Source organism: Coptis chinensis, chromosome 7 (assembly GCF_015680905.1).
Source record: "Coptis chinensis isolate HL-2020 chromosome 7, ASM1568090v1, whole genome shotgun sequence".
NCBI classification, from domain to species: Eukaryota; Viridiplantae; Streptophyta; class Magnoliopsida; order Ranunculales; family Ranunculaceae; genus Coptis; species Coptis chinensis.
The window spans coordinates 10,509,918-10,524,586 of NC_141462.1; the positions used below are offsets into that span (position 1 = coordinate 10,509,918).

The 14,669-nt window shown below is 35.8% G+C and overlaps 1 pseudogene; it reads right to left on the reverse strand.

Annotated features, from left to right (window-relative positions):
- Nucleotides 1-436: 436 nt before the first annotated feature.
- On the reverse strand, nt 437-9,358 carry LOC147485941 (putative TPR repeat-containing protein At1g05150 pseudogene; annotated as a pseudogene).
- Between the last annotated feature and the right edge of the window lie 5,311 nt (nt 9,359-14,669).

Here is a 14,669-nt window from a genome sequence, read left to right on the forward strand (position 1 = left end):
TAGGAGATACATATGGTGGCTAGCTTGTTAGGTTAAAGGGATTGAGTGTGTAGAAGAAGAAGAAGAAGAAAGGATGGAGGCACAAGAAGAAGGTAGGGTTTAGAGTATATTTACCCTAACCTACAATGCATATATTTATACTAGAGATGGAATAACCTAAATAGCAACAAGCTAAATAAGGTACGGTCTCACACTTATAGAATGTGTGAGACCGACACTACATACTTCAACAAGAAGCATAGAGACATATTATTCAAAGATCGGTAGGATCAAAATTCAAAATCCCTATAAATTGCATTAAATCACCTTAAACACTAAGAAAATGATTAATGAGATCAATAAAATATCGAGTAAGTGCATGGTAACAATTTTTTTGCTCAAATGCAAAACCTTAAATTGCAAAGGAGGATGGGTTTGCAGTATTATTCAAAGTATGCTAGTGGGTATCAATAGTACCAAGCTCAAGATCCATAAGCACGCACATCAGGAGGAAAATCCCACAAGAAGCCTCATTATTGTAATAAACATTCACTCTTTCCAATTGCAGGTGTGATGTTCCAACGTACTTTTGAGGTGGATCTATGTCGTGTTCATGACAAACAACTTCCCAGAACTTAGGTCCAATCTGGTTTCCACATTGGCCTCCTTGTATGTGTAGGATTTCTCTAATTGTCTATCAAATCAAACTCAGTGCACGTGTGCTCTCCATAGACTACACATTTGGATTACTGCCCCGATTACGACATATCGACATTTGCTAGTTAGCCATTTAGGTGCTGGTGACAGGTATCCCTCACTATTTCTAGCTCGGCCCTTCCAAACAGAGCCTTTGGCATTTGAAATTATGTTTTGGGGAAATCACTAAACTTATAACCAAAAATTAAACTTAACACAACAGAATTTTCACAGGTCTAAGCTTAAAAAAAGAGAAACTTAAAAAAACAAAGTGAAAACTCACCCTCAACTTAATCAACGAAACAGAAACTTGAAATTGAATCCACTAAACACACTATGAAATATAACTAACAGATCAAATATCCTAATTATTATAATGAATTCAAGAAATATAGTTAAAGACGTTACTAACTTTTTCTGGAGGAGTTGGATAGGGCATAGGCGAAACGTGATTTTTAGCGTGCAAGTTGCAATACTGTGTTGGTGATTGAACTTCGGGTGCTGGAACTGGCCTAATGTCTAGAGGCTTATACCAACACACCTCTTGCTTAGCGAGCATCCCCAAATACATCATTACAGTTTAGCAATCGGCCTTGCATGTATGTTTGGGGATTCCTAAACAACACAAAACCTTTGTGTGCAACAAATTTATCCTAATAGTGCTCTACAATTTTTTCTTTATACCCGATGAATTAGAAACGTCTCGGATGCTACATTGTCTTTGGTTCATTAGTTCATTCAAACTTGCTAATATAACAAATTTATTTTCAGGTCAGACTTCTAAAGGATGACCTTGGATATGATGATGCACTCAATTATAACAAAGAAAGTAAATTCTCAATCATGGATTTAGAGGTGGAGAATCAATGGAGAGATATAATTGAGTGGAAGAGAGAATGATGGCTGCTTGGGAAAGAAGAGCTGAGTCTTTTAATTTCCTTTTTTAACGTAGGTTATAAGTCTCATTAATTGCTAATTAAAACTTGCGTTCAATTAAAATGATGTGTATGTTTGGTTATCGAATTGAATTTACATAAACTTCCTTTCTCAATGTGTTATACATTCTTTTAACTTAAGGGTATAAATGGAAGCAACAAATGAAATGACAAAGGAGTCCATTTTAAAGGCAATTAATAATTTGTTTTAATATTTGATATGGGTATTTAGAGATAGAAAAAAGGTTGGTCTAATTTAAAAGGCTAGGTTAATTATGGTGTTCTCTGCTAATAGAGATAGTGAGATAACATCAATCAAAATCTTAAAAAGGATTGTTTTTTAAAGAATACTACCTGACTGCAACTTGTAGAATGCAAATTTAAGATAGTGCACTTATCTTTAATTGTTTTAGCCTCATTCCCATACTCTTTCAAGCTATACCCAACCGACTTAATGGCAGACGACACCTTCCCTTCACTGTAGCATTTACTACATAGATTGAAGTGAGATTTTGTCTCCTTGAAGCAGGACCAGTAAGAGGGTAGTGGCACACAGAGCAAGAAAAGTTGCACTAACGGATTCTATCTCCATTTTCAAGATTCACCAGGGTGTCCATGATCCCAAATCCACAATCCAGATTATCAAACATCTCCAGGAACTTGGAAAAAGAAACTGTTGAAACATCAACTTCTCCATAAAATTCCGCCGCTCTATTGGTCGATCGAGAAGGAAGGTAAAACGCTCTAAGCAATTCGATATATCTCATGGCATCTACTTTCTTAACCACTGAACTACCTTCACCAACATATCGCCACAGGGAGAGCATAAAAACTGCCCGGCTTACCGGCTGCCTCGGGAGACCACTGCAAATGGGAGCAAGAAGAGCACATAACATGCCCAAGTCCACCTTACTTGATTCCCAACTATTCAATACAGATAGAATTCTCTTGTTAATAGCTTTTACATCCCCTTGGAACGTTTTAGGCTTCAAAAAATGAAGCAGATTGCAGAGGATTGCCTCCAGTGCAGACTCCCGGACATATTTTGTTGGAATCTCTTGTGTATTTCTAAATACTAGTGTATGTGTGCAAAGTGGAGGAGATGAACAAATGGTATTCTCGCCACTTTAGTGCATAGTAGATAGTCCCACATTGGTTATCCACCACATTGGGTAGGGTTGAACTGGGCTTGGGCTTCTTGTTGTGGGTAGTGGTTTGACCAATAGCCTAAACTTGTTTTGCCTTTTTCTTGGCGAAAGTTTCAAGGTGTTCTATTAGGAGTTGGTCTCTCTTTCTCCTAACCTCTATAAATAGGACTGTGAGTCCATAGAGAAAATAGACTTAGAAACTCAACTCAGAGAAACAGAAAACTCAAACTAGTCCTTTTCTTCTTCTCTTCTTCCTGTCAGCCGCCAAAGAGAGTTATATTGCTCGTTCTAGAGGGTAGTCCGTTCTAGTGCAAAGTCAAGCTGCTGTTAACCATTGAATCCTGTGGAGGAAGACGCCATGTTGCCTTTCTTTCTCGCACCATTGGAAGGGCTTAAATCTTTCCTTAAGGACGACTAATCCGCCTTTGGTTATTCCCGCGCATCTTTTTTCCCTTGTTTCTTCATTGCTACTCGTTCCTTCGTTTCTACTTTAGTTGCTGTGTTCATACAACTATTCTAACAATCTTAAGGAAAGAGTTTTGTAGTAGAACAAAAGAGAGTGCTTTTAATACGCAAATCAAAAGATAAGTCTTTTACTTTGAATTATTTTTGTGTTATTGTGTTATGACTTTAGAAATTTTCTAATAATTTCGTTTTTGTTAGGGGAAACCAATTAAAGATTCAATATTTATTGATCTTTTGTGGTTTATCAAACCCTATATGGTTGTAGACCTTTCTCCTACGTTTGTGGGAGTCAAATATGAGATTTCTATCAAGAAAAACGTCAAAGTTCGTCTTTTTGACTGCCAAGGCCACTGCGTACGAAAAATGCTATAACTTTCAGCTCAGAACTCGGTTTTGCAATCCGCTTTTTGGGTTGAAAAGCTGATTCAAAGAGCTTTCCAGTGGTATAAGGCTTGATACCCAATTCTTCATAAGCTGGTTCAGAATTACAGTTCTTTTGAACTGTTTTTCTAGGAGGAAAATATGGTAATCCGATTTTTTCAATCGTTAGGTATCGTATTCTTTCACTCTTTGCAATTCTTTTGGTTTGATTATATGGTGATATTCTTGCCTTGAGTTGCATGCTAGTTTTTTTAGGAGGAAAATCCCTAAGCTTAAACTTCTTTAATAACCTAGTCAACAAATTATACGTGTTTATCACTGAGGAATTAATTGGTTTGACTAGAAGTAGTTTGATATTAATTTTCTTTGTACATATGTAGATGTATGTAGATGGTCTAAGAGAGACCTTAAGATAGTTAATATCAACCACACTCAAATCTTGGATAGTAATTATAATGTATTTAATGCATAATTGCTTATCTTTATTAAGTGAACGTGTTGTTAGGCGATGGTTATAATTGTCTTGTTGTGAAAATACATGTTAGATGAAGTAACTTGTAGCTTATATCCAATATAGCATATGTTAAAGTTGTGTAGCATGCTAGTTTTGGATATTAATCATCGTGGATTTACTTTAAACTTGATAATAGTTTATTGGTAAATTTTTCTAGTTGAAGACATTAATGGATTGAGCCATTAGATGTTGTGGGTAGTACTTGAGGTCTTGTTGATAGGGTATTCTATCTTACTTGAGCTCATATAAAAAGAGGAAGTGGAGTCCTCGGTTGTTTTGCATATTCAATTGGCTAGATTTGCTTAAATATTGTATACTTTTTGTTGTGAGGGGTACAGCTTAAAGTTTACTTTTCCCGAACCTATGATATGATATTTACCATGTTTGGCATGAATGCATTATTTAACATTGACATGAAGTTTAACCATGTCATATATTATTAAGTAATGAGCATCGTTGTCTCTTTAGAGGAAACAATATGGGAAACAATCAATATCCTCTTAAACCTAATTTAGTCAAGGAGATGTAAGGTAATGGTTTGTCTTCTTAGACAATATCCTCCAATGACTATTTTAGACAAGGAGATGTAACGCTTGTAGATTGTCTTATTAGGCATTATCCTCCTATGACTATGGATAAATAGCCAAGGTGATGTACAAGTGCGTGGATTGTCTCCCTATGACAGTTGGAATGTTGAATGATGAAAAGAAGGATGATAATGATATTATCTCGGGTAAAACCTTTTTCATCTAATTCTTCTATTCTTTAAAATTCATTTGAATCACTTGTGGATTTCCTTTCATATAGATAGCATGAACATAATATGACTATGTTTAATATGATCTAGAATCATAGACTTGAGTAAAGTATATTCTTGTCATAAGAGTGCATTTTATTGTTGTTGTTTCTTTTAGTGTTTGTAGCGGTATAATGTGTTTTGCATGTAAGTTTGATTAGGTTGAGTAACCATTGAACTGTGGGGGGTAGTGACCCATATGCATGACACTGTTTTACCATAGTTCATCTCACAAGATAATTGGAAAGACACTGAATTACAAAGTATGGAAAGGTCTTGGGACTATCCAAAAATGTTTCAAAATGTGGGGGGTGTCTTGCCAAGGCTATTGTGAATGAATCTAGAAGAAATATATATATATATTTTTTTAGACCTAGAATTATCAAGTAGATGTTCATTGGTGAAACTCATAATAGTGATGTTTGTTTTCAGTTGTCATGAGTGATAACAATTTTGTAGATACCACACTATTATTGAATGTCTTATATGCTAATTTTATTTGAGGTTGTGCTTTCTGAGAAATTGGCATAGAGTGGTTGAATGTTCATAATGAACTACATAAGATAATCCCATTATTTCTGCACAAAGAAATTTGGAAGACTATCAATGAGTATTTCCACCATTAATGCTGATGATGTTTATATGTTTCTTAAGGAAGATTCATTAACCTATAAGGAAGTTGTCTGCCTATGAGAAGTGTCTTTTTGAAGGATACAACTCCTCTAAACCGGACTCTTGATTTATTGGGGATCTATAGGTTGAATTGGATCTTCAAGAGAAAACTAAAACGTGATAGTTGTATTGCAAAATACAATGTTAATAATAATAGCCAAGGGGTTTCAATCAGAGACAAAATTTATACTATTTTGAAACCTTGCTCATATAACTAGAATTTCTTCTACAGAATTCTAAAGACTCTAGTTGAGTAGTTGTCTTGGAACTACTACAATACCAAGTAGTACCGGTGATGAAATGAAGGTATACAATTTAGTTAAATCTTTGTATGAGTTGATTCAAGCGCCTATAAATGGCATGAGCAATTCAACAACATATTAGTGTCATATGGATGTCAAAGTACCGTTGTTGATAAAAAAAAAAAAATGTGTACTTTCTTTAGAGCAAAGCAAGACATATGTGTTAATCTCTTTTGTTTAGATGATTTAATATCATGAGTGCTAGCATTGAGAATGTGTATGAGACAGAGAAATTCTATTAGAAACATCGCCATAAACCATCATTGAAAATGATAGTTTATTATGTTGTTAAACTCATTTCTCAGAATCGCTATATTCAGTTGTCAAGATGTTGACGTTTGAATATGGTTGAAGGCCACAACAGCATCTTAAACCGTACCCGGCCGATGGTATAGGGAATTTCGGCACTACGAATTGAATGACCGGTGAATATAGGAATTAAAACTCATGTTGGTCTCATTATATTGTTATAGCACTTAGTAGAAATATTTTTCATTGAAAAGTATGGGTATTATGATAGTAAGCATGTGTTAACACATTTTGTGGCAAATATCCATCTTATGAAAAAAATAATCTCCTTGTGTTTTCTCATACTAAATATGTCAATATCATTGGTAGCCAATTGTACTTGATGGATAATGTATGTGAGACATGACATTGCCTACATTAATGGCATCTTGGAAATGATAACCCATTGTGTCCTTATAAGGAACTTTGATATATATTGTCGATTATCCAAGTACTATAGCAGAGCCATTGATTATGGACTGATATTTAGTAGATTTCCATCATTGTTAGAAGGGTAATATGTTATAAACCGATCCAAAGAATGTTTATGTGTTTACCTTTGGTGGAAATTGAGTGTCTTGGATATCATCCAAGCTTAATCGCCTTTAGAAAAGGCATGTGATGATGCTTTGGAGTGGGTTAGCAACCTCTTGGCAAATCTTCCCATTGGCTCTAAACAAACCTCCCCGTGTATATGCTTTGCAACCGCCTCATTGCAATAAGCTAAGACATGTTATCTTATGTGCAATGGGAAAAGAATACATGTAAGTTGAGATATAACTTAATCAAGCAAATGCTAGAGATTATGTTAGGTTGGACTTAGTTTGGCCACATGTCTAACTGCACCACTTCTTTGGAGGCAAGTGGTTATAATGTCGAGGGGATGGGACTTTTGCCTTAGATAGAGGGCTTACAACGGCAACCCCACCTATGTGATTGGAGATCCCATGAATTAGGTTCAAAGGGAAAACAAGTCACCTCGCCGCCTCGGGTATGCTATTGTCTTTCTTTTGAGACGCCCCACCCTATGACTAGATAGCATTATTGTATACTTTGTATAACTTGAATAGCAATGAGAAAAGGCGAAGTTATTTTACTTTTAATGGAATCCATAGTCCATTATTTTTTATGAGATAGTGTATTCTAACCGCTATGTACACTTGATGGATATCCACCTACGGAATGTAGAACTGGTCGGTTCTTATGAGTATTCGTGCAAGTACTCTAGAGCATTCACATAACACAAACAATGAGGGCCAAAAAAGCGCAACACCGCTGAAAAGTAACGGGCATATAATGAAAGAGCAATGTGGGTGCATGTCCTCTATTTTACTACAAGGGAATGTTGGTTCAAAGATTTTTTAATCCACCACTTTCACGTATTATAAGACATGTTACCCTATGACTGGTTCAAGCCCGTAAAGCACCAGTATCTTATGCATTGTTTTTTCGATTCTCTCTGGCATTTCGTTAACCCATTTCTTTTGTAATATCCTATTCCAAAATAGTGGGGGACTATTAGTATTTTGAAATAGTGGGGGATTGTTGGAATCTCTTGTGTATTTCTAAATACTAGTGTGTGTGTGCAAAGTGGAGGAGATGAACAAATGGTATTCTCGCCACTTTAGTGCATAGTAGATAGTCCCACATTGGTTATCCACCACATCGGGTGGTTCGGCCCTGGGCTTGGGCTTCTTGTTGTGGGTAGTGGTTTGACCAATAGCCTTAAACTTGTTTTGCCTTTTTTCTTGAAGCGCAAAAGTTTCAGTGTTCTATTAGGAGTTGGTCTCTCTTTCTCCTAACCTCTATAAATAGGACTGTGAGTCCATAGAGAAAATAGACTTAGAAACTCAACTCGAGAAACGTAAAACTCAAACCAAACCTTTTCTTCTTCTTCTTCTTCTTCCGCCAAAAAAGAGTTATATTGTTGTTCTAGAGGGTAGTCCGTTCTAGTGCAAAGTCAAGTCTTTGTTAACCATTGAATCCTGTGAGGAAGACGCGCCATTGCCTTTCTCGCACCATTGGAATGGGCTTAAATCTTTCCTTAAGGACACCTAATCCGGCTTCTTGGTTATTCCCGCCATTCTTTGGCTGTCCTTGTTTCTTCATTGCTCACTGTTCATACGTTTCTACTTTTAGTCTTTGTGTTCATACAACTATTCTAACATATTTCTCAAGGCCAACGGTGCGGCGTAGGGGAACCTGAACCTTCATTTCGCTTTATTTCCTTCATCAAGAAATCTACATGGCGAAAACCAAACTGGTGAGCCTCTTAAAGGCTTTGATCTCAAGGGCATTGGCCAAGTCTTCCCTATTTGTAGTCTCTTCATTCCCCCTCTTAAAATTTGATGGTTCCACAACAACAAAATCCTTCCCCTTGGCAGGCTTCTTCTGCATTTGCTTCATATGAGCAATTGCATCAGGCAACTCAACCCTGTTAGTCATCTTAAAAGCCTCTTTCAAGGTTTTTTTCGCTTCCTTCACCTCATTAGCCCCTAACAAAGCTACATCTTTGTTAAGCTGTGCCCGCCAATGATTTGGCAAAACAGCTAGAACCCTGGTATACATCTCGGAAACTCTTTGATACCTCCCCATATCCATATAAAGTCCACCCAAATTTACAATGCGTCAATATGCCTAGGCTTCAAATCAATTGCCTTTTGAAGCTCTTGAATGGCTATCTCATCTGGCTCTCTCATCTTCTCTGATTGCATGCAAAGTCGACCCTAGATCACAGTGTGCATCGACATAAGCTGACTTCAAGAAAATAGCCTCTTCCAAAGCCTTTTCAGTTGCCTTATACTCCCCTACTCCAAAAAGCGCACAACCTAAAAGCTTCATAGCCCTGAAATGAGTTGGGCAAAGAGCTACAACCCCTCTATAATGCCCACAAGCACTTAAAGCCATACCTTCCCCTTCCAGCGAAATCCCGAGATTAACATGAATTTGAGGAAGAAGGTAAAATGAGTGATTACCACCGCTTTGCGCCGCTTCTAAAGCCAACAAAAATTCCTCCTTTCCTTCTGCACACTTCCCAAGAATATACAAACAATTCCCATCACGAAAATGTGGTCTAAAGTTCTCCAGTTGAAGCTCGCAAGACCTCTTGAAACTCACTAAAGCATCTTTAAACAAATGGAGCTCATACAAAACCCGCCAATTGCCATATGCCCATCAAACATCGTGATCTTCCGACTTTTGTGTCTTACGCTCCCTCTCAAAACCACTATAATCCTTCCCGATTCATCCCAAACAACCCCCCTATATCTGAAAATTCAAGTAGATGGTCTAAATTCGAAGACCAAACTGGTTCGTAAAATGTATCAAAATCATCCCCATTCACTTTCAACCTCTTTAATGTAAAATGATTGGAGCAAGAAGTCTAAAAGGAGTTTTGTAACCATGCATCATTGGAGGAAGCAAGTCAAAGATCTATTAACCAGTTTCATAAACAACACATATTGTCGATATGGCCATTGGTATCATCAACCTCAAATGTGTGAGCCAAAATCAATTAGGAATTATTTCTTCAATTTATTAATCCACTTTATAATTAAAACTAAATATGAATTGGAAAATAAAAAGCGAAATTAAATCCAAATAACTAATCTATATCAAACCACAAACCCAAAACTCAATCAGAACAAACCTTTCGAAAGACCATAACCATTAAAATACCCAATCAGAAATTAACCAATCTGGAAATTAAGAGAATTCATGCATTAAAGCAAATTGACTAATTTCGAGAAGTGAAGAAAACAATCATACCTGATTGGAGGTTCATAAGCAATAGAGAGATAACAGCAGAGATTCGTTCGCCATTCGCCTATTCCGTCCTAGATTAGAGTACTCACTATTTCAACTATTTAGATTTTTTACCTCAATTGAAATGAATGGCTGGAATTTGTTGCAATGAGAGAACTCAATTTGAAGAGAGGGGGGGGGGGGGGGAGAGAATAATGGCTCTGTTTAATTTTTGTTGCAAAATTTTTTTGTACTGTTTGCAAAAGAAGGGAAAGGTAGGGGTGGAGATTGGGATAGGAGACGTAGAGGTGTATTTATTGCTAATTATTACTAATTAAATGTCATTTATGGTAAATTTATGGTAAGTGTACAATTCAAAATGGCATGGAATTGGTTTTTTAATATACCGCCACATAAAAAGACGGATTGCTCCTATTCAAAAGGTGGTAAGCAACATTTTAATTTAAGGACAATATCGGTACTGAGAATTTAAAAAGACATAAAAACAGTCCTCATTAATAAATAACTAGGTGTTTGATATAATTATTCATCCAGGGGTATTATGCGTAAGAAAAATACCCGGATGAATTTAAGAGGCCACGATCATTATAGGATATACTACTAGTGTGTATATATATATATATATATAGTAATTCTCTAAAAAGTAGCTACTTAAGTTAACTTAAAATAAGTACGTACGTAAAACTTCACCTACAAAATGAATTCAAACCTAATTTTTTATGGTTATGAAGCACTCACCATAATGATTATTTTCCCAAAATTTCAGCTCATTTGGAAACCTCTAACATAAATAAATATTGTTGTCATCTTTAAAAAAAAAATCTAACGATCTAGAAATGTTGAATTTTTGTAATCGTTTTTTGCCAATGTTAGAGGTTTCCAAATTAGTTGAAATTTTGTAGAGATGATCTTAATATTAAGTATATCATATTCACAAAAAAATAGTTTTAAATTCATTTTGTAGGTGAAGTTTTACTTACATACTTATTTTAAAGTTAACTTAAGTTGCTACTTTTTAGAGAAGGATTGTATGTATATATATAATTAGAAATTACATTATAGTATTGAAAAATTATAAATTCATAACTTTAATTGGAATATGTCGTAATTATTGTGGCCAGAATTGTGATTTTTGGAATCTTTAACTATGAATAAATGTCTAAATCCCACAGTGGATGACGCAACAAATCGAAAGGGTTTTAGGAAAATCTTTTTTCGGTGGAAACTATTGGTTTTAGTAATTTAGTTTTTTGTCTCATATTTTTTTTCGTAATTAGCTATATTGTTTAGGAAAAGTTGGAGATGCTGTGAAACTTTAGATGTGATTGTTTTTTCATAATTAGCTATAGTGTTTAGGAAAAATTAGAGACTCTGTGAAACTCTAGATGAGATTGTTTTCTTATTTATATTATACTTTTTTATAATTAGTAACAGAGTTTAGAAAAAACTGGAGTCTCTGCAAGTGCTCAAAAAAATAGATTGGTGAGGGTATAACTATAATATATATCTAAGGAATTGGAATATGTCATAATCCGAAATTGTGATTTTTGGAATCTTTAACTATAAATAAATGTTTAAATCACACAGTAGATTGTGCATCAAATTAAAAGGGTTTTAGGAAAATCGTTTTCGGTGGAAACTATTGTTTTTAGCAATTTAGTTTTTTGTCTCCTATTTTTTTTTCGTAATTAGCTATATTATTTAGGAAAAGTTAGAGACTCTGTGTAACTCTAGATGAGATTGTCTTTCCGTAATTAGCTATAGTATTTAGAAAAAGTTAGAGACTCTGTGAAACTCGGATGGGATTGTTTTCTTATTTATATCATACTTTTTTTTTATAATTAGTAATAGAGTTTAGAAAAAACTGGAGTCTTTGAAAAAAAAACGGATTGGTAAGGTATAACTATAATATATATATATAAAGATAAAGATAAATATTTGTTTCCTATTTTATCTCCTATTTTTTTAAAATTAGTCATGACACGTGGACACTCTATAAACGCTTCCTCAATTGAAGAGGGTAGAGCTATAATATATATATATATATATCGGAGGAGCTAGAGTGACATCCTACCGTGACATACTACTGTTTGTGTCCTTAAAGCCCAGCCCACGAACTCAACAAAACACAAAACAAAAATTGGTGAACAAATACCTTCGTGAAACAGTGTCCGAAACCAACTAAGTTGAAAAACACTCCAAACTCCGAAAACTCCAAATTGAAAAACCCACTCCGGCATTCAAGGTCATCGCAAGCTTTAACCCCAGGTTAGTTACTTCCCTTGTTGCTCATTGCATTATTTGTTACTTGTTATTTTTCTGTTATTTTAACATTAAACATTTTAACCCGAGAGGTATGGTGATTACTTGTTACCCTCCTCATAGATTACTTAAAATCAAATGCCCATTCCACTATGCCCAATGCAATAATCAAATAACCATTGCATTACCCATGATTTCATGTAACTAGAAAAATAACAAGTAATACAAACAAGTAATGCAAACACCATTGCCCATTGCTACACCAAAAAATCACAGATTACTGTAAAAGTTCTACATGAAATCTATGACACAGATTTCACCAAGTTATTCATACTTTAATTATTGTATAAACAGAGAAATTGTTGATTATATAAACTAGTTGTTAGTTAGAGCTGTAGCGTCTTTCTCATACTGTCAAAGGTGATTGACCTTTGTGAATGAATTTGTCATGCAGGTTCATATAGTCTTGATATAATGGCTGGTGTTCATTGCGACGCCGATATGAATCCGATAGAAATCGAAGAAGATGTAGTTGGTTCTTCGTCTACTAAATCTCCTGTTCAAAGCACGCCAATATTAGTTGCTCTGTATGTAGGTATGACTTTTAGAAGTGTTGACGAGGCAAAGACTTACTACAGAGAGTATGGTCAACAAGAGGGATTTGAGACTCGTGTTCGGACGACGGAGAAGAGGGGAACTGATGTGAATGTGGTTTCTAATTGTTTATTTGTTTGTACATGTGAAGGGGCCCCTAAACAAGAGAGATTCAGTGAGATAAGAAATACATCGACTATCCAGTGCGGTTGCGAAGCTAAAATGCGTGTTAAGAAAAGACCACATGAAGAGATATACGATGTCAGCATTGCTCATAATGAATATAGCCACAGTTGCGTGACTCCAGCGAAGAGAATTTGCATGAAAATTAAAAAAAATATGCCTGAAGCAGCAAAGAGCTTGACTGAGATTTTTAGTGATAACAGTTTACTTGTTGGGAAAGTGGCATCTATTCAGTTTACTTGTTGGGAAAGTGGCTTCTATTTTTCATGGGGAGGAAGTTGGGTTTACTGGTTTACAAAGAAGGATTGTTGGAACCATCATTATGGTTTGTCTAGAAAGATGCCTAAAGAAGGTGATGAAACAGCCGTGCTAAACTATTTTATGCAGAGGAACCCCAGTTATACTACGCCATTGATCTAGATCAAAATGGGACTACACTAAACTTTTTCTGGGTTGATGGGAGGTCTCGAGTCCAGTATGAATACTTTGGGGATGTTGTCTCTTTTGATACCACATATCGTACCAATACATACTCTATGCCTTTTGCCCCCTTTACTGGAGTCAACCATCATTTGCAGTCGGTTCAGTTTGTTTGGTTGATATTGCTTGTTGCTCGATCGTAAGATACATTCATATGGCTATTTAAGGCTTGGTTTGCAGCCATGGGTGATCGTGCGCCAACTGCAATTATCACTTACCAAGATAAAGTGATGACTGCAGCCATTGCTAAAGGATTTCCTGATACTCGTCATCGTTACTGTCTTTGGCATGTTATGCAGAAATTCCAAGAGAAGCTGTCCTTTATTAAAATTGAGACATTGGTAACTGACCTGAAGAACACTATTTCTTTCTCGTATAGGATTACTGATTTTGAAAGAAGATGGTGTACAATCATAGAGAAGAACGAGTTGTCTAAAAATTGTTGGTTGACAGAAATATATAATATGTGAGAGAAATGGGTTCCTCGTTATCTCAATGACACCTTTTTTGCTGGTATGCATACGACTGGGAGAAGTGAATCGATGAATTATCATTATGACTAATTTGTCAATTCGAGAACTACGCTGATGCAGTTTGTACATGGTAATGAGAAGTCTCTGGGTTCGAGCATAGGAAAGAAAGAGATTCTGATTACCGCACCGAGCATAGTTCATGAATTGTGGCTGAAGATGTTTTCCTCCTTATGCATGCTGCGAAGGTCTATACGATTAGAGTATTCAATAAATTTAAGGAGCAATTCCAGAAGACAAAGATGGAGTACAAAATTGATGGGGAACATATTGACAGGTATGGAACCGGAAGCTACATGGTGAAATGGAGAGACCCGCTGAAGAAGTTTGTTTGGAGAGTGAGTTTTGATAGAGGAACCTTAGAGGGAGACTGCGAATGCAAGTACTTTCAGTTTATGGGGTTGCTTTGTGGTCATATGTTAAAGGTTTTTATACGTTACGAGATTGAAGAGATTCCAAGGCATTTTCTTTTGAAGCGGTGGATACAAAAGGCAAACACGTATAGAGTGGAGTTTGATACTGGATTAGTGGTCGGCCATGAAAACCATGAACCTTTGAGAGTGGCTCATTGTATTAAGGTTGCTTCTCAACTGGCTTACATTGCATCGCATACTGTTGAGGGTTATTCATATTTTATAGAAAATATTGGAGAAATGGCTATTGGAGTTTCAAAGTTTAA